At 51.3% G+C, this 9,893-nt stretch overlaps 1 long non-coding RNA gene across 2 annotated transcripts; it reads right to left on the reverse strand.

Annotated features, from left to right (window-relative positions):
• Window positions 1-1,660: 1,660 nt before the first annotated feature.
• On the reverse strand, window positions 1,661-8,482 carry LOC110342602. 2 transcript variants are annotated; one of them, XR_002384728.2, is made up of 3 exons: window positions 8,347-8,482; window positions 7,668-7,786; window positions 1,661-3,023 (listed from the first exon to the last, which is right to left on the reverse strand). It is a non-coding gene; the product is annotated as an uncharacterized LOC110342602 (long non-coding RNA). The 2 variants fall into 2 exon arrangements; XR_002384727.2 differs by having other exon boundaries at window positions 1,661-3,083.
• Window positions 8,483-9,893: the final 1,411 nt, after the last annotated feature.

Genomic DNA, 9,893 nt, shown 5'->3' on the forward strand with positions numbered 1-9,893 from the left:
ATGGCAGACATCACCCAACCCCCACCCAATATACACACAACTCCTGGCAGTTTCTGGAAGTCTTGCACCTGCCTGGACTCTAGTACCATGACTTTCAATTGGCTGTGAATTCCAACCCACCCCAGGACATCAGGCAGGCCACACTAGATGTGGCCCCACTCTGCCAATCAGGGACACAGGTTCCAGGATGCAGTAGGATTCTCACAGCAGAGAGGTAAGATTTGAACCAGGAACTGCGTGACTCCAAAGTCCCTGTTCTTTGATCAACCCACCCTCACAGGTCATTGCTGATGTTGGCAGGGTTGACATCATTGTTATGGCTGGTAAGTACCAGGGTTCAGTGAGGCACCTCGTATGACAGCCATCCAGTCCTGTGCAGAAGGCCTCCAACCATAGCCCAAGAAGGCAGGAACCAGAGAAATTACGTGTAGTGCCCAAATTTGCTGAACCAGATGACAGCGGTGGAGCTTGGGACCTCACAATCGCCACTTTCTAACTCCGACACTTGCCACCCCTCCATTCCTGGGCTCATCTATGCTGTCCTCTTTCTGTCCCTGTCCTCATTCCTAGAGCTCGACTGTGGGATCCACTGATAGCAAAGGCAGCCCATGACACGGAGCTGGGATCCAGGGTTCCAGTTTCCCATAGACTGGCCACACACCCATCTACAAATCTCGTCTCTTCCCTGGGCCTCTGTTTCCCTGGCTATAAAGTATAGAGACTAGAAAAGCCACCTTCCAACATGCCTGCCCATTGGCATGGCCAAGACTTAAAAAATAAACAACTAAATAAATGAATTCTTAGTTTTATGCTTCTAACACTGTCTCATCCACCTGTAGATGGAGAAGCCCAGAACCAGGCAGGTTTACGAGCTGCCTGACATTACACAGCATCCTGAACATTCACCACTGTCTAACAGACTGTCCTTGGCTCCTGTCCCTTGGTCTCCCAGCATCTGTTCTATCAGCCTACCCTGTCAACTTGACCTCCATGAGGTCCTGAGGCATCATGTGTCTCCTCCCTGCTGTCACACCCTTAATGACAACAGCTGAGCCCTTCCAGACTCCACAGCACCACAGTGCACTCGGCAGTGGGGGATGGGCCAGTTGCCTCTCCTGAGGCCAGGCCTACAGGAGAAGCCTGAAATCCCTTCCTGACTCTATCCCAGCATTCTCTGCTCAGAAGCAATGCCCAGGCACCTTCTCTGTCTTTCTCCCTCTCACCTTCTCCTCGTTACCCGTGCCTCCCTCCCACAGTGGCCTGCTCCACCATCTTTGGTCCACTGTCTCCCACTAGTGTGTCGGCTCTACAGAAGCAATGATCTCACTTGCCCAGTCACCACAGTGCTCCCCAACCTGCACCCCTGGTGCTTGCGAGAGAAGAGAAAGTGGCCCCTGGAAGGGCCCTGAAGCCTCAGAGGAAAAGCCACAGACTGGGGACCTTGGCGCACAGAATGGCTGGACCCTCTCTTAAGGAAATCTGAGTCCCCGGTTCCCCAGGACTTTCACCCTCAAGGTCACCTAAGTAACTAAAGCCTCCCTTCCCCCATTGCACCCCAGAAATAAATCCCAGAGAATTAAAAGGTTGCAGGGAGGCACGTCCACTAACCTAACATTTATGTTAGTCAATAAAGATTTATTTAATGCAATAAATGACATAATTGGACTTTTATCTCCAGAATATATTTTCCAAGAGAACTGATATTTGAGAGCCTGTGGTCTGCCAAAAGATTCCAAGGTCCGTGTTTCCTGTGTTATTACTCTTGTGTGAGACTGACATTTAAACAGCTTTATAAATGAGCAGTTGTTTGACTTGTATCAGTTTCAATACATTGCAGGATATTAATAAAATGTATTTCATAAGCCAGCTCAATAGACCATGCCATAAAAAGCCAATGATTTATGGCTGATACAGTCGCTATTAGTTGGGACAGATACTCAAAATGCCATTAGGGTTAAAATAATAATCAATCAAACTAATTAGAGCCTATTTTTCATATGCAAATATAATTAAGCATATATTTCTCTGTAACTTTAAAGAGAATTATTGAACCTCGGCCTGTGCGAAGGGCCCTCCCTGAGTTAACGAAGAGCCCACCGGTGCATGAGGTGTATAAGTAACACACTGGCGGACTGTTCTGGGCTTTGGGATCACAGGGAGATGGGAGAGGGAAGGAAAGCTGAAGCAAAGAGCATCCAGACACCAGTTCTATTTGTCAGAGCTGACCGGGACGTGAGGATGCAAAACCGAGCCTGACGTCACAGGAGAGAAGACACCCGGTTCAAAGCCCAGCATCTGCAGCAAATACACGAATGAAGCTCGGCCTGCACAGAGGGGAGCCACACAGCCACGAAGAAGAGCGAAGCCACGTCGTTTACAGCCATCGTGTCAAGCAAAAATAAGCCAGACCCAGAGGAAGACACCGAATGTTTCTCTCAGACGCACAGCGGGAGCTAAATACAGATACATGTGCTAATTTATATGTGCTATGTGAAAGCAGAAGGGAGACTAGGGAGGCAGGAGGGGGAGTCAGAGTGAGGGACCCAGGACAAGAGAGCGATAGAAGTATGCTCATAAAAACACATTTTTGTATACTAAATTAAAAAGTAAATAGCTAGTATCATTTTTTTAATAAATACAAACCCTATCTTTCACTAACAGGACAAAGCAGGCAAGCTGGCTGTCTCTGTAGGTCAGGCCCACATGTGGAATGGGGTTGCTGGCAGCACTCCCCTAGGTTCCTCTGAAGATGCACAGGGTGCCTGGTCCATGGATAGCACTCGATTAGCATTGGCTGGTTTTTATCCAGGTGATATGTTGTTTGTCCACCTTCTGTGGAGGATTCCTTAGCCACTTCCTGGCTGAGCACCTGTAGGAAACACTACTCCTGTTTGTGGTATCACGGTTGGTATCTGACCCAGGTCACAGACACATGCAGAGGCTGAGGAGCCGTCTTCACTAGACACGGTTTGTCTCGATGTCTACTCACAAATCCTTTGTGTGCCCCAAGCTCAGAGGCTGACCTGTCCATGGAGACCAGTGTGTGCATTAGGAGAGAGCTCTCCTGGCATTGCCAGTTGCTTCTGGGGGCAGGAAGGGGGTAGTTACAGAAAGTAGAAAATAGTAAACATTTCAAGCTCCATAAGCCTGATTGTGTCCATTACAACTACTGTATTTGCTACATAAAAGCAATCACTGGGTACCCTGACCCGGAAAGATGACATCAGCTGGCATATCACACCAGGAACCCAGGTTCTGATCATAATGAACCTCCATTAATACAGGGCCAGCATAAACCTTCCTGGTTAGATACGTGTCTAGAACAATATTCCATCAAGAGTTATCAGGGACCCAGGCCCCCTCCATGTTGTGGCTCTTCCATTCTCCACTTGTTCATCTGGTATGAACTAAGTCTGTGGAAGGTAAGGAGTGGGGAGACTCACACTTGGGAGGTGAGTGAACCTGACCTGGAGTGGAGCATAACAACCATTCATCATGGACTAGGACTTGTCTATAGTCATTCTCGGGGGTTCTGGGACAGGGATCCATGCTGTGTGGCCTGGAGAACTAGCAGGTTTGCAGAGGTGCTCAGAGGCTTTGCTGCAGGAGGACACCTGAGACAGGTCTGGGGGAACCGGGCTGCCTCTCAGAGTCCACTCTAACTTTAGCCTTGAAGTCAGTATCATCACATTCTCTCCTAGGTGTGCCCCACAAGGCTCCTGGGGCTTCCTAGCCCATTCTCTATCCTACCAAAGTCTCCTCGCATGACTGCCTCTCCTTCCTCCTTCCGGCAGCATCTCTTCTTCCTGAAGACACAGTCAGGTGTGTGACTCACTGCTATGTGTCTGTCCTTATTGGGGTGGGGGGCATGTGGTAAATATGAGACAAGAAGTATAATTCACTAGTTAATTGAAATATGAATGCGAGCAATGAACTGGGGCTTAAATCAGCGACACAGGGGGGAAAAATGAGACACAAACTGATGTGGCAAGGCTCCAGTTCCACTGTCCAGGAAAAATGAGCTAGTGGCTAGACCCCACATGCCCTGAAAGAGTGAGGAAGAAGGCGTGTTTGTGTACAAGTGTGCATGCACAGATACAGGCATTCAGCTGTGCATTGCATATGTATGTGCTCATGTGTGTATTGCACATGTGTGCTGTATACTGTGTGGGTATGGATGTGTGCATACTTGTGCATATGTGTGCATTTAAGTTATGTCATGTGCGTTAGGCATGTGTACACTTGGTGTGCTATGTGTGCACACATTTGTACTGGTATGGATCTGTGAGCTGCACTGTGTGTTGTGAGTGTGCATGCTTGAGTATATGTGTGTGTGTGTGTGTGTGTGTGTGTGTGTGTGTGTGCATACTCTGTATGTCCTTGTATGTATACCTGTGCTGGATTCTGCAGTCCTTTGTCTCAGGCTCAGCTATGTCTCAGTGTCTAACTTACTCTGGATTTCCAGGGTTTTCTATCCTGGGCTGGGCCAAAAGCGGCTCTGGAGAGGAGAAGGGTAATTATGCCCAGTGGGCAGAGAGCAAACTCAACATTTTCATGAAAGGCCATGGGGCCTACAAGGGGCCTGTGTTGCCAGCAGCCAGGTTTGAGCCACGAGATAGATCTCCAGCCACAGAGAGCAAGAGGATTGGGACATCCAGGGCCTCTGTGGCCACAGGCCTTTCTGAAAAATCATTTAAAAATTAAATTAAATGCTATTAAATTAGCCATATGCCAGGGGAACTGAGGAAGAGAGCCACTCAGACAAATAGCCTAAGCTAGGTCTCCTAAAACCACAGTGAAACTCGGATGCCGGGACTGTGGGGCTGAGTGCCTGGTCACACTATGAAATCTCAGTGGGGGAGAGGGGTTCCCATGGCCAGGTGACACAAGCACGGGCCAGGACACAATGCTGACAGCATTCTGCAGGTGGAGGCTCGGGAGGTCCTGTCTCACCCGAACCCCCAAGTATAACTGCGACAGACCCTGCCAGCCGCTTGCTTCTGCCTCTGGCTCTACAGAGCTGCCAGAGTCCCATGGGGAAATTCACCAGCTCTGGTGCCCCAAGCAAGGGAACTCCTGGATCCCAGATGAGGAGCCAGGCCTACTGAGGCAAGGAAGGGTGGTGTCCTGGGCTCTGACCCTCTCCTGTGCCCTATAGGACCCCAAGGTGGCAAAGTTCCAGTCCCTTAGAGGGCAGGATAGAGGATGGAGGTGGCACAGGGAAAGGCATCTCAAGCAGGACAGCCACATTTGACTTGAGGCATGAATAGTGAAGTTGCCTTGACCCCAGGATGAGGAGCAAGGAGGATCCTGGGAATGGCCACCAGGGCGTGGGGTTATGACCAGGGCACAAGCAGACTTCTGGGGAGAAGGAGCAGCTTCAAGCAAGCGTGAAGAGATGGTCGCAGGGGACAGAGGGACAAGGGGAAGGCCCCGTCTTCATCAGAACTTACTAGAGTGTCCTTTAAAGACCTCCGTGCCCCAGGGACCACACTGAAGACAGAGACTAAGCCTTGGCAGTCACCATGCAGGAGAGTAGGGACAGGCAGTGAAGTGAGGACATCTAGGGTCACCTGAGGCTTTGTGGAGGAGATTGTTCTGTGCATTGCGGGATGCTGGGTGGAGTCCTGACCTCTACCTGGTAAAATTACCTCCTGTAACAAGAACATCTCAAGGCAGATGAAACCACCCTCATGGAGAAGCATGGGGAGGGGAGGCAATATATAGCATCATATATAGCCTAGGCTGTGTGCTGGAGTTGGGTAGTATTCATTTAAACAGGGTAACAGGAGGCAGGACATGCCTGGAGCAAGGGACCTGGTACACCCCCAGCCAGAGGCATGTACCCCAATTTCTGCTAACTCCACAGACAGTCATACCCTTCATTCTAGCAGAGAATGTCCTCATTACTGACACCTAAGTGAAAGGTTGGGAACAGCCCGAGGGGCACCTAGAAGGAGATTCCTGCCCCATTGCGGCTGTGTCCCAGCCACTCGCCTGTGGGGCACAGTAAAGGGTTAATAGGCAATGTTTATTTATGAACTTGGCATATTACTGTAGTGTAATTTGAATACAGTGCCTATGAGGTTTATATTACCGGCTATAATTTCATTTTTAAAGCTTCTCTATGCCACCCTTTAAAAATGGTATCTCTAACAAGAAATAAATTCTGTTTGGAGCTGTGTTGACTATATTCACCCATGGGACACACTATTTTGTCCTTGACACAAAACCCTAGGGATGTTACTGAGAACTGGCAGCCGGCTCTCACAGGGAGGGATGCCCTTCCCAGGGACACCCGGCAGCTCCCCACACAGCCCAGAGGGGACTGAGAGGGGCGTTGCCACTCAACCTAAAGGTGGCACAGCCCATTGGCATCTGGCTTGGTGGCCTTGGAGGCACCTGGGGCCACTCTGACCCTCAGTCTAAAGACCAAAAGAAGAAGAAGAAGAAAAAGGAGGGGCATAGTGGGGGGACAATACCAGGCAGAATGTCATTGCCAACCCATCAAGAGTCCCCTCCCGCCTGTCTGCACACCCGAGCCTGGAATGGAATTTAGATAATTTCCCAAGCTGCGGAATGATGAAGCTATTGGTGTTTATCATTTTTAGCTTTTGTCCCCCTCTGAGTGAAAAGAAAATATTGCAGGGCTCATTGGCTGCAGCAATAGCTTACATGTGCTGAGCGCGGCCACCGAACTCACTGGGCAAAGACGCAGCATGATTGAAGTCCTCCCAAGTATATCCGCCCCCATTCTGCACATGAGGAAACTAAGGGGCCCACAAAGGGGCATCAGGGATGACATTCTGGGCCCCCCACCCCAAGGTGCCCCCTGGAGGGGATTGTCCTAATTGGGGTGAGAGGGAATTTGGAAATCAAATGACACATAAACAGAACGTCATCCCTGGGATCTAGTGGGCCATGCACTCCGATGGAGAGGAGCCGGCAGCAGCCTGAGACTCAACATTCCTGCTCAGATGAGGACGGCCATTCACCTGCGCCTGACCTGGAGAACACCTTGCCATTCCCATGGGTTTGAGACAACCTACTTCCAGTAAGCTGAAGGCACCTCCAGCCTCTGAAGCCTGCAACACCAGCTGGAAACCAAGCCTCCAAGTACAAGCCCGAGGGGCTTCAGAGTCAATCTGTCCCGTGAATGGCACACACCATCTTTACAGTTCTGCCGATGCTGGCAACTGAGGCTAAGAGAGATCTATTCACTTGCCCAGGATCACACAGCAAGAGTAAGTAGGAGTTTGAATGGCACGGTCAGATGGGTCTTGCGCCACAGACTCCACACAAGTGCCAGCATTTGCACCCAGTGCCCAGTGCGTGGCGTTGTATGAAACGATGCTCCCTTCCCGAGCTCCCCAGAGTGGCAGCATCAGCCCACGTGGGCCTGGCCAACCAGGACTCTGGGTGTGAGCTGGCTTTCCTCTCCTCTGTGCCCCCACCTGGGCCACCCGAGGTTAGCTGCAGGGCTCGAAGCCCTCTGGCACCACCCCTATAAATATTAAACCAGCCATAATTAGATGAAATCAGTCAAGTAGCACTCCCCAGGCTCTGCACATCCCCCGCTGGGCCCAGCCTGCCTTTGATGGAGAACCACTTCCTCTAATTTGGGGCCCTCGTGCAGGGCAGATGTCAGACAGGGGCATCAGGCTTACCTCCAGTGAACCCTGCCGTTCAGGTCTGGCCTCTGCCAGGGAAGTCACGCAGGAATCCTTGAGGGAGGCAGGATGGGCATGAGGACAGGCTGGGGATCCTGGGCTCCTGTGGCATCAGGCTGAAGACAATGCATGGTGAACACATTACATCAGGGCGCAGTTTAAATGCACTGGATAGAGCACAAGCCAGAGGTGGTTGGGGAAACAGAGGACAAGAATTTCCAGCAGAGGCGTGTCCAGGCTACCCCCACGCCTCCTCTGGGAGAAGTGAGCATCTACTTCCTGAAGGTAGGGGGAACAGGAGGGAGCGTCACCTCCCCAGGCTGAGCAGAGTCACAACACAATACAGGGCCCACGTGTCATTATTATTAAGTTGAGTCTGCCCAATTCAAGGGAACAGCTTTGCTTGGAAGATCTTATCACTCACCCCTGTAGAGATGGGATTCTGGTGCAATGGGAAGCAGGAAGCCAGAGCCGCCGTGGACACAGAGCCTGAAACTACAGAGTCCACACCCTAGCTCGGAGAGCTCCCCACACGGCTGTAGGGAGATGGCTGGGTCTCTCTCAAGCCCCTGAGACTAGCATGATCAGACACCTGCATCTGGAGCACAGCTGGTGAAGCGCCTGTCCAATCAGGGTCACCATTGCAGGGATGAACACCAGGACCAAGGCAACTTACGGAGAAAAGGGTTCATTTCACTCGCAGTTCCATAGAGCAGCTCATCATCAAAAGCACTGAGGACAGGAGCTCAAGCAAGGCAGGAACCTGGAGGCAGGAGCTGATGCAGAGGCCGTGGAGGGAGCTGCTTACGGTCTTGCTACCCATGGCTTGCTCAGTCTGCTTTCTTGTAGAACCCAGGACCACCAGCCCAGGGATGGCCTCACCCACAATGGGCTGGGCCCTCCCCCATCAATCACTAATTAAGAAAATGCCCTACAGGCTTGCCTGGAGTCTGATCTTAAGGAGGCATCTTCTCAGTTGGGGTTTCCACCTCTCAGGTGCCTCTAGCCTGCTTCAAATTGACATAAAATTATCCAGCACAGCACCTTTGTAATTATCACCAGAGGACACACGGCTCTGAAGATTAAGGGAAGTTCAAGCCCAGGTCGGGTTCATGTAAAAGACTGAAGGGAACGAACCCCGATCCAGCAGCTCCAGTAGTGCCCCCATATTTACAGACCAACACAATGCAAGATTTTCACCCAACCCTCAGGCGAGAGACAGAGACTCCTTCCCACTTTGCTGAAAGGAAACTGAGGCCCAGAGAAGTGCAGGCGTTACCAAGTGATCAAGAGGGAAGTGAAGCCAAGCAACAGAAGGGCACTGTTACAAGGCACCCCACCCCCAACCGCAGGATGGCTGCAGACCCTGTGCTCTGCAAAAGAAACAGACTCAAGCTGGGCACACCCTGCCGGGGGCTCAGCTCTGGACCCCCGGCTCCTCTTAACCAGGCTCTCTCTCACAAAACTGCCCATAAGAAAGCAACATCCCAGGCACACCAAGATGCTCGCTGTGACCAGAGGTCAGGTTCCACTTATGTACTCTGTCCAGGCTTAGCCTCAGTGAGGATATGACTTAATTAGTAATTGATGGTGGAGGGCCCCACCGAGGGTGAGTCCTTATTCTTCCATGTTTATGTGGGGAAGGACAGCACACTGGGTGCTCTATGTTTAGCTGTGCTCCTTGCTACCTGCTCCCGTCTGCCCCAGGACCCTTGCACAGACGCTGGCTTCTCCCTGAAAGGCTCCCTTCCTTGTCTTTCTGTGTCTCACCCACAGAAGACTCTGAAGCATGCACCCACCCCCCACCCCTGTCTCCATCCTCTCCCTGCAGCTGTCGTCACCCCTACCCACCTCAGCTATCGGCTGCCATTTGTCTTTCTGAGGCTGCTGGTAGATACACTAAACCAGACTGATTGAAAGAGAACGGTGCATTTAGGGAGTGCCTACTGTGTGCAGGGGACTCTCCTTGCAGCCTCATATTCCACGACTGAACTCAGTCTTGAATGGGTGCTAGGGTCGCTCCAACTCCTCACAGGTGTCTAACACCCTTCCTGCAGCAGCCCTCCTGAGCTCTTAGCTCCTCCCTAACCCTCTTCTCCAGACTCTCAGGGCAGAAAGAAGAAAACATGACCCAGGGGGTTCAAATTCCATCAGGCACTCTCTTAGGAAGCCGGGTCATAAAAGGTCTATGGTGTGGGGAGGCCATGAGTGGCTGCTGAGATG

Source organism: Mesocricetus auratus, unplaced genomic scaffold (genome assembly GCF_017639785.1).
Source record: "Mesocricetus auratus isolate SY011 unplaced genomic scaffold, BCM_Maur_2.0 Super-Scaffold_100025, whole genome shotgun sequence".
Taxonomy (NCBI): domain Eukaryota; kingdom Metazoa; phylum Chordata; class Mammalia; order Rodentia; family Cricetidae; genus Mesocricetus; species Mesocricetus auratus.